This window comes from Macaca thibetana, chromosome 6, assembly GCF_024542745.1.
Source record: "Macaca thibetana thibetana isolate TM-01 chromosome 6, ASM2454274v1, whole genome shotgun sequence".
NCBI classification, from domain to species: Eukaryota; Metazoa; Chordata; class Mammalia; order Primates; family Cercopithecidae; genus Macaca; species Macaca thibetana.
Window position 1 is genome coordinate 125,277,928 of NC_065583.1, and position 14,883 is coordinate 125,292,810.

A 14,883-nucleotide genomic window follows, 5' to 3' on the forward strand; every position below is an offset into this window, starting at 1 on the left:
TCCACTTCTCCACACTGACCCGCACCCTTCATGTGCTTCTCACAAAGTTGAGAGCCACAGAGGAGCATGCAAGGTGAGCTGTGATGAGTGATTTTCATTTACCTTTCCAGATCCTCTGTCCACTCTGCTCTGCTGATAGACATTTACGAACCATAGCGACAAGCTCCTTTGTCCCCTGGCTTCTGGTTAGAGGGCCAATGAGATACACAGGCAGAGACTGCATGGAGAGGGAAAAGTGAGGTTGGGGCATTGCCTGCTCTCCCTGCAGGGCTATGAGTCTGAGTCCGTGTTCCACCATCTAAGGCCAAGCACCTGTCAAGCAGGTGGCTCTCTTTCATACCTTTCAGGTCCAGTGACCTTCCCTCTAAGGGTTGTAACAGCACTCCATGCTTAGCAATCACTATTCCTCGCTGGTTTCTTTTAAGCCAGTACAACTTTGCAAATTAGCCCTTTTTGAAACTCTTCAGTTTCCCTCATTTGACTGCTTCACTTGTTTCTCATGGAAACCCTGACTTGAGGATTATTGTTTGGTGAGCGTTTCCACAGTATTTTTGAAGAGCTAACGGGAAGTTAATTTGCCTACCTTTTATACACCTCAGTTAGATCAGCTTTTGTCTGGAAAGGAGCCTGGCAGGGCTTGGCTTTGTATCCTGTTGGGATGATCATCTCTTCAGTGTGATGACTAAGGGTTGCATCCAGTTAGTGCACTAGCAACTGAAGTTAGGAAGGCTGGGGTGGACGCTGCCAACCAGCAATCCAATCTGCCTGATGGCCAACCCTCTGACCACTGGGAGCCTGGGGCTTTCTGAATCAGACAACTTCCAGACTTCACATGTGCTGCCAAGCACAAGGTGTGAAAAAGATTTCCTTTCTTTAGATTCTGCTTTTTCACTAAAGCTGCATCTTTATCCAATTAATTAGAGAAATGTTACTCAAAGCGTAGCCTGGGGACCACTGCTGGTATGCACAGCGGTGGAGCTTGCACCAGAATAAGTTCACTATGTTCCACTGACAGACGTTTGCTGTTGTTGTTGTTGGTGGTGGTGGTGGTGGTGGTAGCAAGACTTTTTTTGATGACTTGTGGATTTACAATTTCATAAGCTTTTTTTCTGATCACAGATGAGGAACAAATATTTATCAACCTGCAACCTGGTGTTTGGGTACTTGCAGTAGCACTGAATTAGCAGACTGTGAAATCAAGCCTAGGCAATAAACTAGGTCAGCATTTCCTATGTTGTGCTCCATGGAATCCTAATCTTGTGACGGCCTGTCTATTAAAAGGTGGAAATGCTTAGACAGTCACAAAGGACATGACCATGTTAATGGTTCTGATAAGTCCTGCAGTTAAAGAATGTGCTTATTTTTGTTCAGCACAGAATTTCCCATACTTGTTTGAAATAATTATGTTATGTCATGGCTATTGCCACTTGTGAAATGAGTGTTCTGTGGAACTAACACTGTTGGCAAGGAAATGCTTCAGGAAGTGCTCAGCCAGAGGATCTCTAGAGTCTCTTGGGAAGATATTTATCTTCTCAGGGCCCCTGTTTCCTTAACTATCAATTAATGCCTAACATCTGACTAGTGGTAAGCATTTTCATATGCATGTCCTCAATGAGACTCAGGGTTATCCTGTGAGAAATCATGCAGGAATGGTACATCTCAGTCCACACAGGAGTAATTGAAGGGTCAGACATATTATGTGACTTACTCAAAGTCACACAACTTGTAAAAGGTGAAACTAGAATTTGACACTCAGGTCTTCAAATTTTAAAATCTATTGTTTCCTACTATACTGCATTGAATCTTTGAGCTGGAAGGACTCTTAGAGCATAATATGTCTAATCAGGAAAGTAATACTCTAGCAAAGGAATGATTCAATGTGAAATCAGTGCTGGTCATTTAACTTTTAGCTGAAGTTTAAACTTGTTTCTTTACATCATTTTGACATCTTCTTCTTGTTATGATCAAAGGGAGCTTTCCAATGTCCTGTGTGCTCACCGTCTCCGGGGATGGGTCACATTGTCATATTCTTCTTCTGAAGTGAGTAGAAGACTGCCTGCCACAAACATTGGACCTCTGCGTTTGTTCACAGAACAAGGCAATGACATTGGGGAGACAGGAGCGCGCTCTACATTTATATTCTGTATTCCTCAGTCAAGAAAAAGGAGTGTGGTATTTAATAGCACTTGGCTAAAACAATTAAGCCACAACCTATCTTCTTGTGGTCAACTAAAAGAAAGCGGGATTATTTTTGTATTTTTAAAAACAAAGGCTAAGAAATAATCTGGTCACAATGTTCTCCATTCTGTATGTGTGTGTTTCTAACTAGTTTTTAAAATTCTAATGATTCATTAATTCATTTGTTCATGCATTCAGTAAGCTTTTCTTGAGTACTTACTTTGGGCCAGGCAATGTGCTAGGGGTTGAGGAAACAGAATGAATAAAATTAATTTGTCACCCAAGTCAAACATGAATCATCATTACCATCATAAACAAATATTGAGCATCTTCTGTAAAAAGGGCCAGTACTGGGCACTTCGGGGATCTATAATAAGATATAGCAAGGCAGGGTCCTTGTTCTCCAAGAGTTCAGTCTCCTTCAGGAAATAGCCATGCCCATAAAAAGCTAAGCGTCATTGTGCAATGCTGAGTGCCAGCCCAGTAGCATGAAGAATAAGAGTAATCAGCATTCCAGGGATAAGAGGTCACTCTTGGTCCAGGCAGGTGGGAGCTGTCAGAGTGGCATAATTGTGGTCAAAGCTAATAATAACTCTATTATAAACCACAGCATTGCAAGGAAGAAGGAATAATTTTTCTGAGAGAATGAAATCTTTTTGGTTTAAATCGACCTCACGGAAATAAATCTGGCACTGAAAAGAGTTTCGGGTTTCATTTATGTCATGAGGGTCCATTTGTGGGCGACTAGTTCCCGAAATAGAGGACTCGTCTCTCTAGGCTGGACTAATCTTGAATCTGAGAGATGAAAGTTCATAATTCTTTTGAAAGTTAGTCAACGTTAATTGTGTTTGGCACTTTTTAGGTAAGGAAAATTATCCTACACTGGTTGGTTACAATTACATTGTTATGTCTGAGAGGCTTCTCTCATGTAATTACTATGTGCTGACTCTCTAATTATAAGGAGGGCCTGAATTTTCTTCCTGTCACTGAAAATGATGTCTCTACTATATTGAAAAAATAGTGGACTTTCTTATCCTCAAAGAAGGTATCAAAACTGGTAAACTATGAAGGACTTAAAAATACCATTGATGATACAGATATTTCTACAGCTTTATTTTAAAAGTTTAGGTATCATATCCTATTGGATTGAGAGAAATTTTGATAGTTTGATATAAAATTTTATGTTTATGTTGTTACATTCTAAGTAGAAAATCAGATCCATGCTTAGTATGGGTCTTAAATTTTATTTCTAAATTCTTAGAAAAATGCACAGCTAATATATGACTTAATTGGCCTCAACTTCAAGAAGCAAAAGAAGCTTGCAAATTTAAGGTATTTAATAAAATGCCTCCCCACCTACCTTGAATTCTCATAGAAAATACTACAGGGTTTGACTATAAACAAGAAACACTAGAGGTTTCTTCCTTCCCAATAAGGACAGTTTTTAAAAAGCTGGGAGAAATAATTTTCTTACTTATTTTTTTTCTTAAAAAATCCAACAGTTCCCCGTCTCTACTAAAAAATACAAAAAAAAAAACTAGCCGGGCGAGGTGGCGGGCGCCTGTAGTCCCGGCTACTCGGGAGGCTGAGGAAGGAGAATGGCGTGAACCCGGCAGGCGGAGCTTGCAGTGAGCTGAGATCCGGCCACAGCACTCCAGCCTGGGTGACAGAGCGAGACTCCGTCTCAAAAAAAAAAAAAAAAAAAAAAAAAAAAAAAAAAAAAAAAAAAAAAAAAAATCCAACAGTTAATAAGATAGTGAAGATTTAATCTACAAAAGTATAGAAGACAAAATCCCAGGAAGGTAAGTTGAGTACACAAAGCTACTTTGACCCCAATAGCATTTTCCAAACCTGAAGAAACATGCAAAACTGAAGTGCTGTCTTGGTGGCCTCACAAAGCAAGTAGGAAAAAGTGAAAGCTTGGGTCCACCCATGGTGAGGAGCCTATTCTCTTCATAGATATTAAACTGGGTCCAAGGTCTATGCCCTCAGGGAAATGGAAAGCCTAAAGGAAACCAACTTTTGCTTGGATTTGCCACCCAGGTTTGCATCAACTGGATGGAAGGAACCTCAATCCTTGAACTTAGACTAAGCAGATCTAGACTGGTAACGCTCTGGGAGCAAATAAGAATGGTCTCCAGAGAAAAATTCTGTCATCTCAGAGTTCAATCACTCTCAAATTATTTTTCAAATACAACAACCGGTCTACAGTCAAATATGACCAGTTGCGCAAACATGAAAACATAAATGAGAACCAGCAGAAAAAAATAGACAATAGAACCAGATCATAAAGACCTAAAATATTAGAATTATAAGATACAGACTACAAAATGTGTATTTTTTTTTTTTTTTTTTTTTTTTGAGACGGAGTCTCGCTCTGTCCCCCAGGCTGGAGTGCAGTGGCCGGATCTCAGCTCACTGCAAGTTCCGCCTCCCAGGTTCACGTCATTCTCCTGCCTCAGCCTCCCGAGTAGCTGGGGCTATAGGCACCCACCACCTCGCCCGGCTAGTTTTTTGTATTTTTTAGTAGAGACGGGGTTTCACCGTGTTAGCCAGGATAGTCTCGATCTCCTGACCCAGTGATCCGCCCGTCTCGGCCTCCCAAAGTGCTGGGATTACAGGCTTGAGCCACCACGCCCGGCTAGTGTATTATGTTTAAAGAAATAAACATGTTTCCAAGGAATGAGAAACTACAAAGAGTCCAATAGCACCACCCACCTTTTGTAAAAACAAACAAAATGCCTTTAAACACTTCCTGGGTTCCTTCCTGGGTGGCTCATATCCAGTGACTAATGAATATGGAGACATAATATCCCCTTTCTCTCCTCTTCTCCATGTGGGGCACCTCTAAAGATGATTTCACCTTCAGAACTCCCTGCAGGGTTGACCGTGTCTTCCATTGAGATATTCAGCATCACAGTTCAACTGTGCCCAGTCCTACTTTCTTCTCTTCTTTTACACGTGTTCAATCCCCAAAGCACTCCTGTGTAAACTTCCTGTGTTCAAGTCTGTTATTCAGGAGACCCAGCTTGTGACACTCGGGTCTTCATTGAGTTGAGCCTCTGTAACTTATTGGGGTACAGATGTTTCTTCTTCAGACATCCTCTAATTTTAAGAACCTTATCTAAGGGACAGGAAGCCTTTGTTCTTTCTGACAATCTGGACAAGCTTTCAGGACGTTTCCTAGAAATCACTCTGCAAGGAGCATCAGGACTCCTGACATTTGGAATATGCCGTACGAAACTCATCCCACTTCTTCCCATATTTGACAATGACTTCAGAGAAACCAACAAAGTCTAGATTCTTAGGAGGGGGAAGCTAGTGACCATCCCTCTTCACAGCCGAAAACACTCAATTGATTCAAAGTATTTGCATTTTAGCTTTAAGAACCCAGGCCATTTCTCTTAATGATAGTGGGCCACTCTAATGCCAGCAACATCTATAACGAGGTGGAAATTGTAGGACTAGCACTAAAATAGGGACATGGGGGACAAGCCGCTGGCTATTCCATGGAGAGCTTCAGGTGTGGTGCCCCTAGAGAAGGCCACTGTATGACCAAGTTGCTTTAGCTAAAATCACTAAGTGACTAAGGGTCACTTACTATGAGCTTTGGTAGAGACAAAGTTTTATTCCTTCCCCACAACAATGCCCCATCCCCCAAACCACTGAAAGTAGACTCTGATTAAATTAGCCTATATTCGAGGACACTCACACATTCGTATCATTTTGAGGTTAATGTAATCAAGTAGAAACGACAGCTGTGGGAACCACTTTAATGCGGAGCCCATTTGTTCTTGTCCCCTCCAGATCAATATAAATGCAATTTCTTGGTATTAGGTTCTTTGCTGGTTTGCAAATAAGCTTTTAGATTTTTTAATTTTAACAAACACTAAATTTAGAAATATCTATTTTTAACAAGAAAAATAGACACTCTTAACAGAGCTGGCTATTTTTTGGTTTTGAGAGTGGAGGTGGAAGAGCAGTGGGGAAGTTTAACCGAACATGGCCTGTTTTACTGGTTCCAGTATAACACAGGTGTTTTCAGTTATGAGCTACCTCATGGACTTATTTACCTTTAGATGTTTTTGTTGGTGTGGGGAGCCATGGGGTTAAAGGAAAAGAGGGAACAAGTAAGTTAAAGCCTTTTAAAGAAGACAACCAGTGGTGTCATCCAGGCATCCCAGCATTAAAACTAAATAGGATTCTGTAAAGTTTCTCTGCAAATTGATTACTTGGAACCCAGGGCCCTGGAGAAAGAGACTTGCCAGGCTGCCAGTCAAAGGAATACATATGCATATGAATTCCCTGCAATTAATGCGAAGGGGAAAGTCTATTAGGATTGTAAATGATCTAAGTGCTTAATGTACTTTCTTGACAGATCCAAAGCAAAATTGTTTCCTCAAATTCAGGCCTCAAAGGCTGTGAGCCAAGCAGTTGTCAGTGGGTCTTGTAGTTAGTAGACACTTCTTCCTCTCCCCACACTGACCTTCCCCAGCTTCCCCACGCCGTCCTTCCCCAGCTCTAAAGCTGAGAACACTGCCCTTTTGCGCTCTGGCCTGCTGGCAGCAGCAGCTCTGCACTTCTGCCCGGAGGGCGAGAAAAGGAGGGGCTTGAGGCTGACGGGACTCACAGAGTTGGAGGGGCGGGCCACTTTGCCCCTTTGCTTATTTCATCAGTGACTGGTTTTTCATAAGAGAAGGAAAAACGAGAGGAGAGAGTGAAGGTAAAAAGGAAATTCTGCAGCCCTGGGAGAATGTGTCTGAGGGACATTCTGATTCTGGAGTTTACAGCTTGGGCAGGTTGGCACTGATACTCACATGATGCATGAGAACCAGGCTGATGAGTTGAAAATTAGCTTCTGTTTTGATTTTGTCCCAGAATACGAAAACATTCACTTTCCTCTTGATAGAAAGCAGAGTTGAGAAGACTTTCTATCTGGCGTTACTTATAAACTTTATGGGATCCTTACATAATGAGATGAAACAAAGTTTTATTATCTTAATAGCTGTTGCTTAGCAATGTTTTGGGACCCCAAGGGCTTGGGTGTTTCTTGGCCACAAAACTTCAAAGTATAATGTAAAACTGGCTTGCACTGGATATGAGAGAAATTCACATTTTGCTTTGAGGATAAAGGGAGAAGATACACAAGAAGAGAAGAAATGCAAGGAGGAGGGAGGCAGAGCATGGAGCCAAGTGGACAGAGAGGACCAGGTGCGGGTACCGGCAGGTGAAGCACGCAGTCATGGGGCTGGATGAGGCTGTGGGAGAGGCATGTTGAGGCTGCTCTTCCACATGAAGTTCCTTGCCTTGCTGTGTCACGAGACTCCATTTCTGCTCCAGACTCTTCTGTTCATATTTTCTTTTCCGTGGAACTCAGAAAGAGGGCAGGTGTTCTGTTGTATGGTCCTCATGGTACAACACATAGTGTGGGACAAGCACAGGAGGAGGACCTCACGAGAAAGTGGAGACTCGTTGGACTCACGGGCTCCTGCCAGTGGTGGATTTGGGAGAGCAGGGTTGAGTTAATTTGATCCAGATCTCCAAGGGCCAGGGACTCAGTACACAACTTTTGAGTAATAAAGACAATGGGAAGTAAAATATCATTTGGTAAAATCTGCACGACGTCCCAAACAGTAGGATCCAGAATATGTGGGAACACTCTTTCTCTTCCAATGCATTTAGGCTTGCAGTATCATCAGTGCTAGGCCCTGCCTGACACAGATTAGAGGGACACTGACCCTGCTCTCAAGTAAAAGTGGATATGTAAATAAATGAATACAAGAAGACGAGTACACTGATACAGCAATGAGGAAAAATGCAGCGGTCGTAGAAGGCAGTTCATGCCTTATCGGGTATAAACACGCTACAGTGAACCTCAGCCTTGATGGGTCAACCCTTCTTAGTGTGAATTTTGTTAAGAACCTGTGTCTGAAGTACCTTTCTAGGCACTGCAACTTTCTGAGTGTTTCCCTTCAGGACTCTATGTTAAAACAAACAAACCCAAACAAAAAAAAAAACACACACACTTCTGTATTTCCATGGAAGTGATTTTTTAAGAAAAAAATAATAATAAAAATGAGTGACTCTTGGGTTGCCGTATCAGGGCAAAAATAAATGAAATAATGCCTAGAAAGGGATTGTGAAGGCAGTGGCACCCTCTTCAAATGGCACCTGTCGCTACAGGTACAGGATTTCTTGGGGAAGAAGATTTCTTTCTGACAGGCAGGTCCACAGTGCAGTGCAGGCCATGCTGATACAACCTGGACCATCTCACCATTAAGGGATATTCCACATTAGGGAACATGGACATTTAGAGATTTTTTTTTTTTCTATTCTTCTAACATTTATACCTTGCATACTTTAGCTTTAGAAGATATAATTGACATAATTTTTTAAATGGCTTGCTGTGTGCTATGATGACAAGACAGGATTTAGAGTCAAAAGTCCTGGATTCTTATCCCAACCTTTTAACAAACCGGTTACCTGAACTCATACAAGCCACTGCTTTCTGAAGCCTCAATTTCCTCATCTATAAAACCAGCTGCTAATAACATCCGACATTTTTACAAAAGCCTTTCTCAGGTTTAATGCTAAGTGTCATGCAATTGACAGTCTTTAATTCAAACCTCCTAGGCCTCAGGAAAGCAGTTTGTTAGTTTATTATTTATATAATCTTCTCTGTCTTTTTGAACACTTTCTATGCTTCAGGCACTGTGTCCAGTGTTTGAGTTGATTTATTTCTTTTCACCACCACTCTATGAATTTGGCACTATCATGACCCCATTTTACAACCAGGGACTCTGGGTCTGAGAGGTCAAACAGTTGGCCGTGATCACCCAGCTGGGATCCTGGCCTGACCCAGAGCCCACACCTCAGAGCCCCCTCCAGGAAGCAGTCACCTAGTTCTGTATCTGTCTTGAGTTTCTGTCTAAAGCTGTCCTTACCCCTCCTCCTTTGCCTGGAAAGACAGAAGTTGCCCAGCACCATTCAACCACTTACAATTACTATAACTATGTCACCAGCATCTCTACTTTATGAAATCTCTGAGTGGTATCATCTTGGGCCCTCAGTGCATAGATTTGCTACAGAACCCCCGAGCACCCTTCAGTGTTTGGAGAGCTCCGTGTGATGAATGGTACCATTGGTCTTTGTGTACTTGACGCTGGAGCCCCTGATGTTGATTAGACCAGGGTTGATGAGCTGCTTGGCTCCTGCCCAGCTGGCAGGCACTAGCCTCCACTTCTCACACCTAATTGGAGCCTGCAGCAACACAGCCCAGGCTCTCCAAGACCACTCACTGCCAAATGATGAAAAATCCTCCGACCTGCTTCCCGATTGTTTTCAAATTAAAAGGTACTTTGGGGACAACTGAAATTCCCCCAAGTGCTTGTCTGAGTGATTTTGGCAGCTTCTCCCAAAGTGCTCTGGCTCCCAGCACAACCACCCAGCCTCAGACTCTCCACCTAATGCAGGGCCCAGACCCTGTCTGTTTTCTGAGCTCAGGCCCTAAGCACTATGCCAGCTCCTTGCCTGCTGGGGGCTTCCTCCTGCCCCAGCGGAACTGATACCTTTGCCCCACATTGATATGTGGAAAGAAGAGCAAGGGGAAGGGCCCTGGAATCTGCTCTGGGCTGCTGGGGGAGCAGCTTCTAGTACCACAGCTGAGGAGCAAACTCATCAGCACTGGGCATGGGATGCTTGGGGGCCTGTGCTTAGTCCTATCTGTCAGGGAGGACCCTCACTGATTGAGGGATGCACAGAATCATTAGTTTTCCTCCCCACCTTCAAGGATCAGATCCACAGAGAGTTAGAGCTGAAAGGGGCACAGAGGAGCTTGCTTTTCTCACTCAACCATATGTTTTGAGCTTTATATCTGTAGATACATGCATCTCTTTATCAATTTTAACTACTGTAGATGTGTCCATTGTGAATATCCTGCGTTTATTTATTTATTCTTCTGTTGATGTACATTTATTTTCATTTTTTACAATTATGAATATACCACAAATGAACTTTCTCATTAATGTATCTTTATATGTGTATGGGAGTCTTTGAGGGGTAGATAAATAGAGTGAAATTTCTGGGTCTAAGAGTAGGTACATCTTTATCTTTCCGTGTTGTCAAATTCTTCTCCAAATTGATTGCACCAATTTGGACCATTTCCCACATTGTGTGTAAGAGTTATCATTTCACACTCATTAGATTGACAAAAGTGGAAAAGTCTAACATTCCCTAGTATTGGAAATATTGTGGGGAAATGGGAGCTTATTGTTTTAATTTGCATTTTCCTACTCTTAGTTGATTTCACATTCTGGTTTCTTTGTGTGTGTGTGTGTGTGTGTGTGTGTGTGTGTATGTGTGTTGCTGGTTTATATCCATTGCCCATTTTTCTATTGAATATTTTGACTTTTTATCCTACTGATTTATAGAAAGTCTTTTTATGTGTTGGATACTTTTCCTTTGATGATTACACGAAGATCAGTTATCTTCCCCAGTCAGTGGCTGGTTTTTCACTCAGATTACATTAAATTTTAAAACTTAAAACAACAAAAACACTATAAGTAATCTTTTGCTTTGCAGGTGCTGCTTTCGTGACTTATGGAAAAAATCCCTCTCTATTTTGAGATCATATTCTTCTTTTTTATATACAATTGTAATCTGATCTGGGCTGCAAAATGAAGTATAGCAGTTTAAATAGCAGGAAGTAGTCAACAACTCATTAAAAGCAAACAGAAAACACGGAAATGTGCATCAGAAAGTCCCACCAGTTTCTTCCAAGTGTTTAACCTTGAGAAGATCACTGAACTCTGTAAAGCAGGCAATATGTTTCCCTGTGTTTCTCACTGGTTCGTTGGGAAGCCCTGAACACATATCATGTAGGGTTGCTATTCATGTGGCCTGCCGTCAGCTGCTATCGTAGTCTTGTCCTCTGGGATTTTCTGGACTTGTAATACCTCAAGCTGCAGTTAAAACACCATCCTCCACACCCTAAGCCAGAATGCCTGGTGCTCACCTGGTTGACTCAGCTGAGACATGGCAAAAAACACTCACAACTTTGAATCTGAGCCGGCTTCTTTCATTCAAGTAAGGGCCAGTTTACAGAGCCCCTCCCAGGGAGATGGTGCTTGGAGTAGGGAGGTAGAAAAGGGTTGATATGGTTTGGCTCTGTGTCTCTACCCAAATCTCATCTCCTGTTAGGGAGGTGCCTGGTGGGAGGTGATTGGATCATGGGTGCAGTTTCCCCCATGCTGTTCTCATGGTAGTGAGTGAGTTCTCACAAGATCTGATGGTTTTAAAGTGTGGCACTTCCCCCCTTGCTCTTTCTGTCTCCTGCCACCATGTAAGACGTGCCTTGCTTCCCATCACCTTTTTAAGTTTCCTGAGGTCTCCCCAGCCACACAGAACTATGAGTCAGTTAAACCTCTTTCATTTGTAACTTAGCCAGTCTCAGGTAGCTCTTTGTAGCAGTGTGAAAATGGACTAATACAGGGGTCCACAATGAAGTCCTGGGTTCCTCAGAAGGAGGAGTGGGGAGAAATGAAATATTAGTCCTCACTGTCTCCCTCAGCCACATTCCTGTAGGTTTTCTGGAGTAATTGATCAAGACTAAGTCTAGGAAAGTTGGAGATAGAAGAGATGAAATTTGGTTTGAACTGAACTTCAGCTTTTGCTATTCTGCAACTCTTAGCTCGGTTTTTGGTGCTCTTTCTCTTTCTCCCATGTCACGCTCATAGCAGTCCCACCCCCACCACCAATCTCTCCTATTCTGCCTACCAAAACTTGCGCTTGGAACAGCATCTGGCCTAGAAGGCCGCAGTAAATGTGGCCATTATTAGCAAAGAATAAAGGAGTGGCATCATTTTGTAATGTACTTTACATGTAGATACTATGATCATCACCCCCATTTTACAGATGAAGAAAATGAAGAAAGAGAGGATACATTACCAGCCTAGTTCACGGAAATATTAATTAAAGAAACAGATTCACATTAAGATGGAGCCCACACTCTAAACAACTCTGGCTTCTCAGGCCATGTTGACCTGCAGGTGCCTAGTTCCCTCCTAGGGAAATGGGTGAGTTATCCTTAGTGGAGTCCCCTCTTGGAGTGTGCGTGTGTGTGTGTTGTATATATTCAAACAGAGGAACAGGGATGAAGGGAAATGAGAGAGCAGTGAGAACAGAATTTGAGAATATTGGCTCTGTAAGGATCAGCTTTGAAAAAGAATTTTTAAAAATAATGGGAAAAGAAAGGCCTCATCTTATTTAAAATGGATTCTTTAAAAATCACCATAACCCACAATAACAACAGATAAGGAGAAGGCAGTAAATACTGATGGATTTCAGAAAAACTTGGGAAAATGTTTAGGAACAGGGAGTCCATACTCATGCCCCTACTGAATCTACCCACATTCATATCACCAGTCAGTTGTGAGCAATTGCCCCAGAGCCTCTCTGCAGGGAGCCCTAAAGGACCAGAAGACAGATGGAAGAGCAAGCTCCTCCTGCCCTGGGCCCAGTGGTTCAGATTGTAGTCACTGGTTCTAGAAGCCTTGTTAGGAACTCCTAAAGGAGAAGGAGCCAAAGTCCATTCCCAGCTTAGTGATTCTAGGCTCTGGAAGGTGGGAAGTTTGAGGGGAAGGAGGAGCCTCACCAGCTCTTAAATCTATCCCAAGACTCTAATTCTTGCCTTTCCCATGTAAAGACCCATAACAGAGAACATCACAACATGGAAGAGAGAAAACATACACCTCAGCCTAGAGAAAGCTTGATTTAGAGATCATAAAACAATTGCATGTGTGTGTGTGTGTGTGTGTGTGTGTATGTTTCTTTTTAACACCACTATAGTTGAATTCTGACTCATTTTATAATGTGGGGTGTTCATTCAATATTTTAAAGTTTAAAAACCAGTGAGTGGGGCTTCAAGTATTCAGCCCAGCACATAAGGAGCTTAGAATTCATCACTCCATCCTAACAATAAGCAAAAAGCTGAACTAGCTGAAAAATTGGCATCTCTTCTTAGGTCTGCCAAAGAAGTGAGGTCACAAGGAAAACCACTGTCCCCAAAATTAAAGAGACAGACAACCATCTATAGAGAATCACAACTTACTGTGGCAGAAATCCAGAAGTAGAAACTTCTATAGGAATCCGTTCTGCGTAGAGAAACCTGAACTGTAATTGATAAATTGCTGTAGACTAGATGTGAACAAGTGTGAAGATTAAAACTCCAGGAGGGCCTAGTCATGAGGGAGGTGAAACACTTTCATGGGTTTTACCTCCAGGAACTCTACCAAGTTCTCACCATAAGTATCAGAGAAAAATTCTCTTGGGTTTCTGGTCAGGGAAGGGGTAAGGGAACCATCTTAACATATACCAGAGCATTTTGTTCTTCTTAACAAGGCCTGTGCCCAGGAGAAGCTATTGTACTAGAGCCTCACTTGCTGTGGTTTTATAACAGCCTAAACCTACTGGAAGAAGGAAAATAACTCAGCTGTAGCCAGCTCTAGCCTTCCACCTGGGGAAAGGGAAATATACAACTACAGTTCTTTCTAGCCTTTCACATGCGGTGAGGTAATTACCCAATTCCAGCTCACTCTAGCCTTCCAGGTGGGGGAAGAAAAATACCCAGCTTCAGTTCTTTCTAGTCTTTCATATGGGGGAAAATAATTACTCAACTCTAACCCACTCTTCCCCACTCGGAGAGTGAAAAAAAAAAAAAGAGAGAGAGAGAGAGAAACTAAGAAACACTGGCAAAATTCACAGCCCAGGGTCACAGACTCACCAAAAGACTGAGACCTAATCACAGGGCTGTAGAATACATCCCCTCCCCTCACACCTTACTGCTACATTACTAAAGACCTACTTACCATAGTTTCCTTTGCCCAGCACATTGTGTCCCTTTTTTAAGAAAAAATTATAAGGCATACTAAAAGCCAAAATACACAGCTTGAAAAGACTAAATAAGCAATGGAACGAGTGTCAGATATGGCAAGAATGTTGAAATTATCAGATTCAAAATTTCTTAAACCTATGATTAATATTCTAAGAGCTTTCAGGGAAAAACTAGACAACATGCAAGGACAAGTGGATGGTGTATGCAAAGGGATGGAAATTCTAAGAAAAAACAAAAAGAAGTTCTAGAGAAAAAAACATTGCACAAGGAATGAAGAATGCCTTTGATGGATTCATTAGTGGACTGAACACAGCTGAGGAAAAAAATCTTTGAGCGTGAGGATATGACAATAGAAATTTCTAAAACTAACCGAAAAGCAGAGATTAAAAAAGAAATGCGGGGGGCGGGCGGGGGAACTTAACAAAATATCCAAGAACTGTGGGGACAACTACAAAAGGAGTTATTTATGTTTATATAAATAACTAAAACAAATTAAAGAAATACTATATGGAGAATAATGAGAAAGGGGAATAGAAAAAATATTTGAAGCAATGGTGACTGAGGGATTCACCCAAATTAGTCAAACACCAAACCACAGATCCAGAAAGCTCAGAAAACATGAGGCAAGAAAAATAAAACATACAAACAAACAAAAAACCCAACTACATCTAGGCATATCATATTCAACTTCAGAAAATCAAAGATAAAGAAAAAAATATTGAAAGAAACCAGGGGGGAAATACGTCTTACCTATGGAGTAGCAAAGATAAGAATTACATATGACTTCTCCTCAGAAACCATGCAAGCAAGAGGAG

At 41.9% G+C, this 14,883-nt stretch overlaps 1 long non-coding RNA gene across 1 annotated transcript in view; it reads left to right on the plus strand.

Annotated features, from left to right (window-relative positions):
• Nucleotides 1-416: 416 nt before the first annotated feature.
• Nucleotides 417-14,883, plus strand: part of LOC126956882 (uncharacterized) — a 42,456-nt gene continuing 27,989 nt past the window's right edge. Inside the window, exon 1 of the long non-coding RNA XR_007726521.1 lies at nucleotides 417-851. This is a non-coding gene — a long non-coding RNA (uncharacterized LOC126956882). The remainder of the gene's footprint in view (nucleotides 852-14,883) is intronic.